General features: G+C 40.9%; 1 protein-coding gene across 7 annotated transcripts in view; it reads left to right on the forward strand.

The window, feature by feature from the left end:
• TTC23 (tetratricopeptide repeat domain 23) overlaps nucleotides 1-15,730 on the forward strand; it is a 158,583-nt gene that overhangs the window by 11,798 nt on the left and 131,055 nt on the right. Inside the window, exon 1 of one of the 7 annotated variants that reach the window (XM_027521737.1) lies at nucleotides 15,083-15,218. The exons of the other annotated variants lie outside the window; for them this stretch is intronic. The gene's annotated coding sequence lies outside the window, so the exon portion shown is untranslated. Of the gene's footprint in view, nucleotides 1-15,082; nucleotides 15,219-15,730 lie in introns of those variants that run through there. 7 annotated transcript variants of the gene reach the window in all.

The following is a 15,730-nucleotide window of genomic DNA, read 5'->3' on the forward strand; positions in this document are numbered from 1 at the left end:
TATGTAGTGTCCTTCTTTGTCTCTTTTCACAGCCTTTGTTTTAAAGTCTATTTTATCTGATTTGAGTATTGCTACTCCTGCCTTCTTTTGGTCTCTATTTGTGTGGAATATCTTTTTCCTGCCCTTAACTTTCAGTCTGTACGTGTCCCCTGTTTTGAGGTGGGTGTCCTGTAGACAACATATATAGGGGTATTGTTTTTGTATCCATTCAGCCAGTCTTTGTCTTTTGGTTGGGGCATTCAACCCATTTACATTTAAGGTAATTATTGATAAGTTGATCCCATTGCCATTTACTTTATTGTTTTGGGTTTGAGTTTATACACCCTTTTTGTGTTTCCTGTCTAGAGAAGATCCTTTAGCATTTGTTGTAGAGCTGGTTTGGTGGTGCTGAATTCTCTCAGCTTTTGCTTGTCTCTAAAGCTTTTGATTTCTCCTTCATATTTGAATGAGATCCTTGCTGAGTACAGTAATCTGGGCTGTAGGTTAGTTTCTTTCATCACTTTAAGTATGTCCTGCCATTCCCTCCTGGCCTGAAGGGTTTCTATTGAAAGATCAGCTGTTATCCTTATGGGAATCCCCTTGTGTGTCATTTGTTGTTTTTCCCTTGCTGATTTTAATATTTGTTCTTTGTGTTTGATCTTTGTTAATTTGATTAATATGTGTCTTGGGGTGTTCTGTCTTGAGTTTATCCTGTTTGGGACTCTGGGTGTCTTGGACTTGGGGGATTATTTTCTTCCCCATTTTAGGGAAGTTTTCAACTATTATCTCTTCAAGTATTTTCTCATGGTCTTTCTTTTTGTCTTCTTCTTCTGGGACTCCTATGATTCGAATGTTGGGGCGTTTAACATTGTCCTGGAGGTCTCTGAGATTGTCCTCATTTCTTGTAATTCGTTTTTTTTTTTTTTTCTTTCTAATTCATTTATTTATACCATTCTATGTTCTACTTCACTAATTCTATCTTCTGCCTCCGTTATTCTACTATTTATTGCCTCCAGAGTGGTTTTGATCTCATTTATTGCATTATTCATTAGATGTTGACTCTTTTTTTATTTCTTCTAGGTCCTTGTTAAACCTTTCTTGCATCTTCTCAATCCTTGTCTCCAGGCTATTTATCTGTGATTCCATTTTGATTTCAAGATTTTGGATCATTTTCACTATCATTAGTCGGAATTCTTTATCAGGTAGATTCCCTATCTCTTCCTCTTTTGTTTGGTTTGGTGAGCATTTATCCTGTTCCTTTACCTGCTGGGTATTCCTCTGTCTCTTCATCTTGTTTATATTGCTGTGTTTGGGGTGGCCTTTCTGTATTCTGGAAGTTTGTGGAGTTCTCTTTATTGTGGAGTTTCCTCACTGTGGGCGGGGTTGTACAGATGGCTTCTCAAGGTTTCCTGGTTAGGGAAGCTTATGTCAGGTGATCTGGTGGGTGGAGCTGGATTTCTTCTCTCTCAAGTGCAATGAAGTGTCCAGTAATGAGTTATGAGATGTCAGTGGGTTTGGAGTGACTTTGGGCAGCCTGTATATTGAAGCTCAGGGCTGTGTTCTGTGTTGCTGGAGAATTTGTGTGGTATGTCTTGCTCTAGAACTTGTTGGCCCTTGGGTGGTGCTTGATTTCAGTGTAGGTATGGAGGCGTTTGATGAGCTCCTATTGATTAATGTTCCCTGGAGGCAGGAGTTCTCTGGTGTGCTCAGGATTTGGACTTAAGCCTCCTGCTTCTGGTTTTCAGTCTTAATTTTACAGTAGCCTCAAGATTTCTCCTTCTACATAGCACCACTGATAAAACATCTAGGTTAAAGATGAAAAGTTTCTCCACAGTAAGGGACACCCAGAGTGGTTCACAGAGTTACGTGGAGAAGAGAAGAGGGAGGAGGGAGTTAGAGATGACCCAAATGAGATGAGGTGGAATCAAAAGAGGAGAGAGCAAGCTAGCCAGTAATCACTTCCTTATGTGCGCTCCACAGTCTGGACCGCTCAGAGATGTTCACAGAGTTACACAGAGAAGAGAAGAGGGAGGAAGGAGACAGAGGTGGCCAGGAGGATAAAGGGGGGAATCCAAAGGAGAGAGATAGATCCAGCCAGTAATCAGTTCCCTAAGTGTTCTCCACAGTCCAGAACACACAAAGAGATTCACAGAGTTGGGTAGAGAAGAGAAGGGAGAGGGAGGAGATAGAGGCGACCTGGTGGAGAAAAAGGGGATCAGGCAAGTTATCTCACTCCCAAGTAAAAATGGGTACTGAAGATTGGGTTCTTAAAAGTACAAAATTGATAACAAATACCAAAAAGCAAAGATTAAAAATCTAGACTAGAGGTTGGATTTTCAAAAATACAATATTGAAGAAAAGAAAGTAAAAAAAAGTCACAAAAATTATTAAAAATATATTTATGAAGTTTGCTTTAAAGGAATAATAGAGGACATAGAATTTTTTTTAATTAAATAAAAAAGAATGATAGTAAAAAAAAAAAACAAAGAATGATAGTAAAAATATATCTAGGACTTTCTCTGGTGTTGTTGTGGGCAGTGTGGGGTCAGTTCATTTTTGGATAGCCCTTGGTCCGGCTTATATTTCTCAAGATCTATAGGCCCCTTTCTATGTAGTCGGTACTAACTACAGGGTTTTAATCTATTGCACCTGTCACTTCCAAGGCGGTTCCCTCTGTTTTAGCTTCTTCTGTTTGCTGGTCTCTTTAGTGTCTGATTTCCACCCTGACACAAAGGGGGTGGTGGTGGACACTTTTTTAGGCTCACTTGTTCAGTCACACTGTGGGGAGGGAGGGACGCTGCAAACAAATAACATGGGCGTGTGCTCACAGTGTCTCAGCCACACTGGGCCTGCCCCTGCACACGGTGCATGTGCCCTCCCTGCCCACACTGCTCAGGCTCTGGGTTGCTCCGCCAGGAACTGTCCAAGGCTGGCCCTGGGCTGCATGCACCTTCCAGGTCTAAGCCACTCAGGTCCAGGCGCTCAGGTAGTCCTCAAGGCACGGACTCAGTTGGGCCTGCGTTTTGTGCACTTCCCAGGTCCGAGCAGCTCAAGTGATGAGGTGTTTGGCGAGCGCAGTTGCTGTGACTTAATGCCTCCCCTTTCCCTGATGCTCCGTTTTCTGGGTGTACAACCGGCGCACCTTCTCAGGCAGATGTTGACCGTCCAGAACCCCAAGAAGTCTTAGCAAAGAAGCCTGCTTGCAGTTTGGTAGATAATGCCTCTCTGAGGCTGTGATTGCCCCCTTCCGGCTCTGGCTGCCTGTCACCGGAGGGGGATGTTCTGCAGCCGGCTAGCTCTGTTCAGTCCCTTGTTCTGTGAGTGGGCCTGGCGGTGTCTTAGGTTAGAACTTTTCACGTGGTAGCTATCCCACAGTCTGGTTTGCTAGCCCAAGTTAGTTTCCTCAGATTGCCCTCGGGGCATTCAGGCCCAGTCCTTACTGTAAGCAATGCAGCCGTGGCCTCCCTGCCCAGCCCCCACTTACTAGGGGCGGGTGCAGGCGTCTGCACTTCTTTTCCACTGGGGGAGTTACTGCTGGGCACGTAATCTGTGGATTTTAATTATTTATTTATTTTTCCTCCCATTTATGTTGCCCTCTGTGGTTCCAAGGCTCACCACAGACTTGGCAGTGAGAGTGTTTCCTGGTGTTTAGGAACTTCCCTCTTTTTAAGACTCTCTTCCTGGGATGGAGCTCCATCCCTACCTCTTTTGTCTCTCTTTTTGTCTTTTATATTTTATCTTACCTCCTTTCAAAGACAATGGGTGCCTGATGTCTTTTTCTGGGTGCCTGATGTCCTCTTTCAAAGACAGTGGGTGCCTGATGTCCTTTTCTGGGTGCCTGATGTCCTCTGCCAGCATTCAGAAGTTGTTTTGTGGAATTTATTCAGCGTTTAAATGTTCTTTTGATGAATTTGTGGGGGAGAAAGTGGTCTCCCCGTCCTATTCCTCCACCATCTTAGGACCGCCTCCAGATTCTTACTTCTTGTTGTAACATTTTCTTTTCCACCTAGAGAAGACCATTTTACATTTCTTTTAGGATAGCTTTAGTATTGATAAACTCTGTTAGTTTTTGCTTCGTTTAGAAGTTCTTTATCTCTCCTTCAATTCTAAATGCTAATCTTACTGAATACAGTATCCTAGGATACAGATTTTTTCCCTTTCAGCACTTTGAGCATACCACACCACTTCCTTCTGCCTGCAAAGTTTTTTTAGAAAAATTAAGTGATAATCTTATGGAGGGTTCCCTTGTATATGACTCTTTGTTTTTTTCCTGCTGCCTTAATATTCTCTTTTTAAATTTTGCCATTTTCGTCATAATATTTCTTCAATTCAGTTCAGTTCAGTCACTCAGTTGTGTCGGAGTCTTTGTAACCACATGGACTGCAACCTGCCAGGTCTCCCAGTCCATCACCAACTCCTGGAGCTTACTCAAGCTCGTGTTCATTGAGTTGGTGATGCCATTCAACTGTCTCATCCTCTGTCGTCCCCTTCTCCTCCCACTTTCAATCTTTCCCAGCATCAGGGACTTTTCCATTGACCCTCTTCTTCGCATCCAGTGGCCAAATTATTGGAGTTTCAGCTTCAGCATTAGGCCTTCCAATGAATATTGATGCTTATTTCCTTTAGGCTAGACAGGTTGGATCTCCTTGCAGTCCAAGGGACTCTCAAGAGTCTTCTCCAACCCCACAGTTCAAAAGCATCAATTCTTTGGTGCTCAGCTTTCTTTATAGTCCAACTCTCAACATCCATACATGACTACTGGAAAAACTGTAGCTTTGACTAGATGGACCTTTGTTGGCAAAGCAATGTCGCTGCTTTTCAATATCCTGTCTAGGTTGGTCATAACTTTTCTTCCAAGGAGCAAGCGTTTTTTAATTTCATGGCTGCAGTCACCATCTGCAGTGATTTTGGAGCCCAAAAAAATAAAGTCTGTCACTGTTTCCCCATCTATTTGCCATGAAGTGATGGGACCACATGCCATGATCTTAGTTTTCTGAATGTTGAGTTTTAAGCCAACATTTTCACTCTCCTCTTTCACTTTCATCAAGAGGCTCTGTACTTCCTCTTCGCTTTCTGCCATAAGTGTGGTGTCATCTGCATATCTGAGGTTATTGATATTTCTCCCAGCAATCTTGATTCCAGCTTGTGCTTCATCCAGTTAAGCGTTTCTCATGATGTACTCTGCATAGAAGTTAAATAAGCAGGTTAACAATATACACCCTTGATGTACTCCTTTTCCTAATTTGGAACCAGTCTGTTGTTCCATGTCTGATTCTAACTGTTGCTTCTTGACCTGCATACAGATTTCTCAGAAGGCAGGTAAGGTGATCTGGTATTCCCATCTCTTGAAGAATTTTCCACAGTTTGTTATGATCCACACAGTCAAAGGCTTTGGCATAGTCAATAAAGCAGAAGTAGATGTTTTTCTGGAACTCTCTTGCTTTTTTGATGATCTTACAGATATTGGCAATTTGATCTCTCATTCCTCTGCCTTTTCTAAATCCATCTTGAACATCTGAAATTCATGGTTCACATATTGCTGAAGCCTGGCTTGAAGAATTTTGAGCATTACTTTGATAGCATGTGAGATGAGGGCAATTGTGCAGTAGTTTGAACATTCTTTGATATTGCCTTTCTTTGGGATTGGAATGAAAACTGACCTTCTCCAGTCCTGTGGCCACTGCTGAGTTTTCCAAATTTGCTGGCATATTGAGTGCAGCACTTTCACAGCATCATCTTTCAGGATTTGAAATAGCTCAACTGGAATTCCATCACCTCCACTAGCTTTGTTCATAGTGATGCTTCCTAAGGCCCACTTGACTTCACATTCCAGAATGTCTGGCTCTAGGTGAGTGATCACATCATCATGATTATCTGGGTCATGAAGATCTTTTTTGTGTAGTTCTTCTGTGTATTCTTGCCACATCTTCTTAATATCTTCTGCTTTTGTTAGGTCCATACTGTTTCTGTCCTTTATTGTGCTCATTTTCGCATGAAAAGTTCTCTTTGTATCTCTAATTTTCTTGAAGAGATCTCTAGGCTTTCCCATTCTATTGTTTTCCTCTATTTCTTTGCATTTATCACTAAGGAAGGCTTTCTTATCGCTCCTTACTTTGGAACTTGGCATTCAAATAGGTATATCTCCTTTTCTCCTTTGCCTTTTGTTTCTCTTGTATTCATAGCTATTTGTAAGACCTCCTCAGACAACCATTTTCCCTTTCTTGGGGATGGTCTTGATCACTACCTCCTGTACAATGTCACGAATCTCCATCCTTAGTTCTTCAGGCACTCTATCAGATCTAATCCCTTGAATCTGTTTTTCACTCCCGATGTATAATCATAAGAGATTTTATTTAGGTCATACCTGAATGGTCCATTGGTTTTCCCTACTTTCTTCAATTTCAGTCTGAATCTGGCAATAAGGAGTTCATGATCAGAGCCACAGTCTGCTCGCATTCTTGTTTTTGCTGACTGTATAGAGCTTCTCCATCTTTGGCTGCAAACAATATAATCAATCTGATTTTGGTATTGACCCTCTAGTGATGTCCATGTGTAGAGTCTTCTCTTGTGTTGTTGGAAGAGGGTATTTGCTATGACCAGTGCGTTCTCTTGGCAAAACTCTATTAGCCTTTGCCCTGCTTCATTCTGTACTCCAAGGCCAAATTTGCTTGTTACTCTGGGTATTTCTTGACTTCCTACTTTTGCATTCCAGTCCCCTATAGTGAAAAGGATATCTTTTTGGGGTGTTAGTTCTAGAAGGTCTTGTAGGTCTTCATTGAACCGTTCAGCTTCTTCAGCATTACTAGTTAGGGCATAGACTTGGATTACTGTGATATTGAATGGTTTGCCTTGGAGATGAACAGAGATCATTCTGTCATTTTTGTGATTGCATCCAAGTACTGCATTTCGGATTTTTTGGAATCTTTTGTTGACTATGATGGCTACTCCATTTCTTTTAAGGAATTCTTGCCCACAGTCATATTTGTAATGGTCGTCTGAGTTAAATTCACCCATTCCAGTCCATTTTAGTTCGCTGATTCCTAGAATGTCGATGTTCAGTCTTGCCATGTCCTGTTTGACCACTTCCAATTTGCCTTAATTCATTGCCCTAACATTCCAGGTTCCTATGCAATATTGCTCTTTACAGCATCAGACTTTACTTCCATCACCAGTCACATCCACAACTGGATGTTGTTTTTCTTTGGCTCCATCTCTTCATTCTTTCTGGAGTTATTTCTCCTCTGATCTCCAGTAGTATATTGGGCACCTACTGACCTGGGGAGTTCATCTTTCAGTGTCCTATCTTTTTGCCTTTTCATACTGTTCTCAAGGCAGGCATACTGAAGTGGTTTGCTATTCCCTTCCCCAGTGGACCACGTTTTGTCAGAACTCTCCACCATGACCTGTCTGTCTTGGGTGGCCCTATACAGCATGGCTCATAGTTTCACTGAGTTTGACAAGGCTGTGGTCCATGTGGCTCATTTCTTGGTATCAGTCTATTTGGGTTCATCTTGTTTGGCACCCTGTGTGCTTCCTATATTTGGATATCTGTTTCCTTCAGGTTTGGAAAATTTTCAGCTATAATTTCATGAAATACATCTTCAACCCCCCCTCTCTCTCTTCTCCCTCTGGGAACCCTGTAATGGGAACATTGGTAGCATGATTATTATCCCAAAGATCCCTTAAATTGTTCTCATTTTATGAATTTGTTGTTATTTTTGCTATTTTGATTGGGTGATTTACTTTATTCTGTCTTCCAGATCACTTGCATTTCTTCTGTAGCATGTAGTCTATTAATTCCTTCTAGTGTGTCTTTCATTTCAGTTATTATACTCTTTAGTTCTGATGGATTTTTTAAATATTTTTTTTTGTTCCTGTTAAAATTCTCATTCTGTTCATCTATTCTTTATTCAGTTCACATTCTTGTTACTACCAGATCAGTTTATTTCTCTTCCTTAGTATTTGCCTTGTTGCAACAAAAATTTGGAACAACAAAGTAAAGGGTTAAAACAACAGACAAGTTACAGCTGAGTTCAGCTCAAGCAGACAGATATTTTGTTAGACAGATACTCCCAAGACATCGGAAGAGGCCGGGCCCAAAGAAATCTTTTTTTTCTCTCTTGCTTTCCCTGTTTTTATACTTCCAGAACTCTTCCTTTTGGTTATGCCCTGTGCAAAATAGGGCTTGTACCCATAACTGATCAATGAAGTGGAGTGCAACTGGGCATACGGTCAAGATTAACAGTTGTAAGTTATATGACAGCAGTCTGTGTTGTTTATGTCTTCCTATAATTCAGTTTACATCGGTTATAATGAAATATAGAATATTTATAAATCCTTAATGGATTCTTAGTTGCCTAAGATTACTTGGAGAAGTCCCTGTGCTTATTTTGTGTTCACTGTGTGCCTAGGGCGCATGTGCAGGAGTTGGAAAACTCTCTATGGTTATTTTTGTAGCATATCTGTGAGCTCCCCTGGGTATGTCTGGGATGGTTTTAGAGATCAGCTTGCATCTCTTTCAGCCAGGCCACCCCCTTGTCGCTCTTGTTTAACTTCCTACCTAACATTACCAATGCTTCAAATTCTTTATATGGCGAACTATTTATATCTGTTTCTCTTGTAGTTTTTTCAAGGATTTTCTCTTTCTCTTTCAATTATAACAAATACCCCTGTCCTCTCATTTTGTTTAACTTCTCTGTTTCTATGAAATTAGGTGAAATAGTTACCTGTTTCAGCCTTGAATGGGTGTCCTTATGTGGGAGCATCCCTGTGTAGTCTGCATGTCCCTGGTGGCTTTGTTGGGAGAGCTGGATTTGACATGAACAGAAGTCACGTCTTACTTCAGGGTGAACTGACAGCTCTCATCTTGGTAGGAGGTTGGACTAGAAATGGAGTGGCTAGAGTCAGAGCCAGATGTGAGGTGAGGCTTCCCCTCTCCTCAGTGACTTTCACTAGCACACTGAAGGCAGGAGAAGGTCTTAAGTTGCCAGAGCAGAAGCCTTGAGGCTCAGGTCCCAGCTGCCTCAGCTCCCTTCAGGGGTGTGCTCTCCTCGCTCTTGCCCCAGAGGGGAGCTGCACTGGAACCAGAGGGGCTGGTGCGATCACTCGGTGTGTCAGGGAAAGGGCTGTGGCCATCCAGCTGGGGCCAGATATCTGGACTGCTTTTTGATGAACTGCCTGTGTAAGCAGCAGGAATGGCTGCCCGCTGCCATGCTCACGTGCCACTTCAGGCCCAAGCGTCCTTTGTCTGTGATAGCTGGACCCTCCCCACTGCCTCTCCCATCCCCATCACAGTGTGAAGATGAATGCCCCACAGAGCAGGCAGGGCCTGTGTGGGCTCTCAGCATGTGTCAGGATGTGAACTGTGGTGGTCCCACTACAGACAGAGATGGGGCTTTTCTGATGAGCCTCCTTTGTTAGCACAAACGGTGGCTGCCCCTATCCTGCTCGATGGTTCTTGAGGTCTAAGCCAAGTCTGTGTATCACAGCGAGGCTCCAGAGCAAGACTGGAATGTTCACTCAGCTCAGACTGGTTGTGGGAAACCAGCCAGACACTTGCACAGCCTCAGTCTGCTCCCTCTGTTCTGCCTTGGGAGCGAGCAAGTGGACATACAGTCCTCGTGAGTGGGATTCAGGCTTCCCAGAGTCCTCCTGCTAGTCCCACTGGCCCTCCAACCAGCTGTGGGGACTTGCCTTCCCTGTGTCAGATCCCAAGGCTGGGACACCCAATATTGTTGCTCAAACCATGAACACCCCAGGGAGGATTGCCACTCCCATGATCTCCCTTTTCCTCTGAATCCCCTTTCAAGGGTACAGATACTGACTTGATTTCATGTCTTCTCTTCTTTCCTGATTCAGTGTGGATCTTTCTTACAGCCTTGCTTATATAGGAGTATTTTTGACAGTCTCCAGTTAATTTTCAGTCAGAATCATCCACATTTAGATGTATTTTTGATGTATTTATGGGTGGAGGTGAGTTTTGTGTCCCCTTGTGGCTCAGCTGGTAAAGAATCTGCCTGCAATGCTGGGACCTGGGTTCAATCACTGGGAAGATCCCCTGGAGAAGGGAAAGGCTATGCACTCCAGGATTCTGGCCTGGAGAATACTGGGTAGCAAAGAGTCAGACACAACTGAGTGATTTTCAGTTTCACTCCACCATCTTAATCAGTTCCATTATTACTCATTTTTATTACTAAATAATATTCCCTTGTATGGACACTACCACATTGGTTTTATCCACTCAAAAGTTGATAAACATTTACACTACTTTCAGTTTTTAGCTATTATAAATAATAGTGCTATGAAAATGTTTACAAGGTTTTGTGTGAATGTGCTTTTAGTTCTCTTGGGTATATACCTAGAAGTGGAATTGCTGAGTCATGTGGAAACTATATGTTTAACTTTTTGAAGAATCACTCAACTGCTTTCTAAAGTGAATTAACAATTTTACATTTTCCAACAGTGTTGTGTGAAGATTCCAACTTCTCCACGTCTTCACCAGAACTTCTAAATGTCTGTCCTTTTGTTTATAATCACTCTGATGGGTGTGAAGTGATTCTCATTATAGTTTTGATTTTCATTTTCTTACTGACTAATAATGGTGTGTTTTTTATTTCTTTTTCTTTTTAACACCAAAAACATTTTGTATTGGAGTAATAGTTTAAAGTGAATAACGAAGGGATTCAGCCTTGTAAACATGTACCCATTCTCCCCCAAGCCCCCTCACATCCAGGCTGGCACATAACATTGAGCAGGGTCCCATGTGCCATACAATAGGTCTTTGTTGGTTATCCATTTTAAATATTTCAATGTGTATATGACCTTTCCAAAGTCCCTAACTATCCTTTTCCCCCAACAAACATAAGTTTGTTTTCTAAGTCTGTGAATCTCTTTCTGTTTTGTAAGAAAGTTCATGTGTGTCATTTCTTTTTAGATTTCACATATAAGAGATGTCTTATGATATTTCTCCTTCTCTGTCTGACTGACTTCATTCAGTATGACACTCTCTACATCCATCCATGCTGCTGCAAATGCATTTTTCTTTCTTTTTAATGGCTGAATAATATTCCATTGTATACATGTACCACATTTTCTTTATCCATTCTTCTGTTGATGGACATTTCGGTTGCTTCCATGTCTTGGTTATTGTAAACAGTGCTCCAATGAACACTGGGGTGCATATGTCTTTTCAGGCCATGTTTTTCTCCGGATATATGCCCAGCAGTGGGATTGCAAGGTCATATGGTAGCTCTATTTTTAGTTTTTTAAGGAACCTCCATGCTGTTCCCCATACTGGTTGTATCAATTTACATTCCCACCAAAAGGAGGGTTCCCTTCTCTCCACACCCTCTCCAGAATTTTGTGTGTGTGTGTGTGTGTGTGTGTGGATTATTTAATGATAGCATTCTGAGCCGTGTGAGGTAATACCTCACTGTAGTTTTTATTTGCATTTTTCTAATAACTAGCAATGTTAAATATCTTTTTATGTTCCTGTTGACCATCTCTCTGTCCTCTTTGGAGAAATGTCTATTCAGATCTTCTGCCCATTTTTTGAGTAGTTTGTTTTGATACTATTAAGAATCATAAACAATTTGTAACTTTGGAGACATCCTTTATCAGTCACAGTATTTTCAAATATTTTCTCCCATCTGTTGGTTGTCTTTTTGTTTTGTTTATTGTTTTCTTTGCTGTGCAAAAGCTTTTGAGTTTAAGTAAGTCCCATTTGCTTATTTTCCATTTATTTCCATTATTCTGGGAGATGGATTGAAAAAGATATTGCTGTGATTTATATCAGAGAGTGTTTTGCATATGTTTTCCTCTATAGTTTTATAGTATCTGGTCTCACATTTAGCTTATTTTTTGTGTGAAGTTGAGGAATGATCTAATTTCACTTTTTTTACATGTTGCTGTGCAGTTTTCCCAGCACCATTTGTTAAAGAAATCGTCTTTCCAGCATTGTATAGTCCTGCCTCCTTTGTCATAGATCAATTGACCATAGGTTCGTGGGCTTATGTCTGGGTTTTCTATCCTGTTCCATTGATCTATATGTGTATTTTTGTGCCAGTACCATACTGTTTTGATGACTGTAGCTATGTAGTATAGTCTGAAGTCAGGAAGCCTGTTTGCTCTAGCTCTGTTTTCTTTTTCAAGATTGCTTTGTTTATCTGGGGTCTTTGTGTCTCCATACAAATTCTGAGATTTTTTTTTCTAGTTCTGTGAAAAATGCCATTGGTAATTTGATAGGGATTGCATTGAATCTGTAGATTGCCTTGGGTAGTATAGTCATTTTGACAATATCGATTCTTCCAATTCATGAACATGGCATATCTTACCATATGTTTATGTCTTCTTCAATTTATCAGCATCTTACAGTTTTCAGAGTATGGGTCTTTTGTCTCCTTAGTTAGTTTTATTTCTAGGTATTTTATTCTATTTGATGTGATGATAAATGGAATTGCTTCTAGAATTTCTCTTCCTGTTCTTTCATTTTTAGTGTATAGAAATGCTACAGATTTCTGTGTATTAGTTTTGTAAGATGCAACTTTACCAAATTCACTGATGAGTTCTAGTAGTTTTCTGGTAGCATCTTTAGGATCTTCTATGTATAGGATCATGTCATCTATAAACAGTGACAGTTTAATTTCTTTTCTGATTTGGATTCCCCTTCTTTTTCTTCTCTGATTGCTGTAACAAGGACTTCTAAAACTATGTTGAATAAAAGTGGTGAGAGTGGACATCCTTGTCTTGATCCTGATCTTAGAGGGAATACTTTCAGCTTTTCACCGTTGAGTATGATGCTAGCTGTAGATTTGTCATATATGGCCTTTATTATGTTGAGGGCTTCTCTGGTAGCTTAGCTGGTAAAGAATCCACCTGCAATGCAGGAGACCCTGGTTTGATTCCTGGATTGGAAATATCCCCTGGAGAAAGGATAGGCTACACACTCCAGTATTCTTGGGCTTCCCTGGTGGCTCAGTTGGGAAAGAATCTGTCTGCAATGCGGGAGACCTGGTTTTGATCCCTGGGTCTGGTTAGGTTAGGTTGTTTATTTGAGTTCTTTCTTGCTTCTTGAGATAAGATTGTATTGCTATAAACTTCCTGCTTAGAACTACTTTTGCTGCATCCCATAAGTTTAGGACTGATGTGCTTTTGTTCTCATTTGTCTCTAGATTTTCTTCCTTGATTTCTTCAGTGATCCACTGGTTGTTCAGTAGCATATTGTTTAGTTGTCACATATTTGTGTTTCTTAGGGATGCTTGATACGATTTCAATTTTCTTAAATTTACCAAGGCTCACCTTGGAGCCCAGCATGTGGTCAGTCCTGGAGAATGTTCCATGTGCACTTGAGAAGAATGTGTAGTCTGCTGCTTTTGGATGAAATGTTCTATAAATATCAATTAAGTCCAACCCGTCTAAAATGTTAAAGACTTTGTTTCTTTGTTGATTTTCTGTCTAGATTATATGTACATTTGTGAAAGTGGGGTATTAAAAGTTCCCCACTATTATTGTATTACTGACAATTTCTCCCTTTATATTTGTTATTATTTGCCTTACATATTGAGGTGCTTCTATGTTGGGTCTATATATATTTATAATTGTTATATCTTCTTCTTGGATTGAACTCTTTATCATTATGTAACGTCCTTCTTTGTCTCTTATAAAAGTCTTTGTTTTAAAGTCTATCTTGTCTGATATGAGTATCACTAGTCCAGCTTTCTTATGATCTCGATTTGCATGAAATACCTTCTCCCATCCCCTTACTTTCAGTCTCTAAGTGCCCATAGGTCTGAGGTGGGTATTTCATAGACCACTCAGCCCATCTTGCTTTTGTATCCACTCAGCCAGTCTATATCTTTTGGTTGGTGAGTTTAATCCATTTACATTTAAGGTACTTATTGATACGTATGATCCTTTTTGCTAATTGTTTTAGGTTTATTTTTGTAAATCTTTTCCTTCTTTTGTGTTTCCTGTGTAGAGAAGTTCCTTTATCATTTGTTTTTAAACCGGCTTAGTGGTGCTGAATTCTCTTAAATTTTGCTTGTCTAGAAAACTTGATTTCTTCATCAAATCTGAATGAGAGTCTAACTGAGTAGAATATTCTTGGTTATAGGTTCTTCTGTTTCATCACTTGGAATAGGTCGTGCCATTCTCTTCTAGCTTATAGAGTTTCTGTTGAGAAATCGGCTGATAACCTTTTGGGATTTCCCTTGTATATTATTTGTCTTTTTTCCCTTGTTACTTTTAATAATTTATCTTTGTCTTTAATTTTTGTCAGTTTGATTACTATGTTTTGGTGTGTTCTTCCTGTTATTCTGCCTGGGACGGTCTGTGCTTCCTGAACTTGGGTGACTATATCCTTTCGCATGTTGGGGAAGTTTTCAGCTGTTATCTCTTCAAATATTTTCTTGGATCCTCTGTCTCTCTCTTCTCCTGGGACGGTTATAATGCGAATATCGGTGTGTTTAATGTTGTCACAGAGATCTCTTATACTGTCTTCATTTCTTTTCATTCTTTTTTTCCATATTCTGTTTTGTAGCGTTGTTTTTCACCATTCTGTCTTTCAGGTCACTTATCTGTCTTTCTGCCTCAGTTATTTTGCTATTGATTCCTTCTATTGCATTGTTCACCTCTGTTTGTTTCTTCTTTAGTTCTCCTAAGCCTTTGGTAAACATTTGCATCTTTTCCATTCTTTTTCCCAGATCCTGAATCATCTTCACTATCATTATTCAGAATTCTTTTTCTGGGAGGTTGCCTATCTCCACTTCATTTAGTTGTTTTTCTGGGGATTTATCTTATTCCTTCATCTGTGACATAACCCTATTTCTTTTCATTTTAGTTAGCTTTCTGTGATTGTTGTATTAGTTTTGGAGGCTGCTGGGATTGTAGTTCTTATTTCTTCTGTCTTCTCTCTGGTGCATGAGGATAAGAGGCTTGTGCAAGCTTCCTGATGGGAAGGACTGGCTGTGGGGGAAAATGGGTCTTGCTCTGGTCGTGCTCTCATCTTGCTCAGTAAAACTTTAATCCAAGTGTCTGCTGATGGGTAGAGCTGTGCCAGTTTGTTATCTGGCCTGAAATGACCCAGTCCTGGAGTCCACAGGCTCTGTGGTAGGGCTATTGGCAAGCTCTAAGAGAATTTACGCTGAGACATGTCTCCCAGGAACACTGCTACCAGTTCCCCTGTCCCTGTGGTGGGTCTCTGCCAACCCACACCTCTTCAGAAGACCCTCAAACATTCACAGGTAGGTCTGGCTCAGTCTTCTGTGGGGTTGCTGTTCCTTTCCCCTCAGTCCTGGTGTGTACAAAGTTTTGTTTATGTCTGTCAAGAGTGGCATCTCTGTTTCCCCCAGTCCTGTGGGGAGTCCTGTAATCAAATCCCACTGGCCTTCAAAGTCAGATTCCCTGGGCATTCCCAGCCCCTTGGCTGCATCTCCAGGCTGGAAAGCCTGATGTGGGGCCGAGAACCTTCACAACAGTGCAAGGACTTCTTCGATATCATTGTTCTCCAGGTTGTGGGTCTCCCACCCAGAGGGTATAGGATTCGATTTTATAGTGATTGTGCCCCACCTACTGTTTCATTGTGGTTTCTCCTTTGTCCTTGGATGTGGGGTATCTTTTTTTGCTGGGTTCCAATGTCTTCCTGTTGATGGTTGTTCAACAGCCAGTTGCAATTTTGGTGCTGTGGAAGAAGATATAATGGTATATTCTCATGTGCTAATTGGCCATTCATGCGTCTTTTTTGGTAAAATATCTA

This window comes from Bos indicus x Bos taurus, chromosome 21 (genome assembly GCF_003369695.1).
Source record: "Bos indicus x Bos taurus breed Angus x Brahman F1 hybrid chromosome 21, Bos_hybrid_MaternalHap_v2.0, whole genome shotgun sequence".
NCBI classification, from domain to species: domain Eukaryota; kingdom Metazoa; phylum Chordata; class Mammalia; order Artiodactyla; family Bovidae; genus Bos; species Bos indicus x Bos taurus.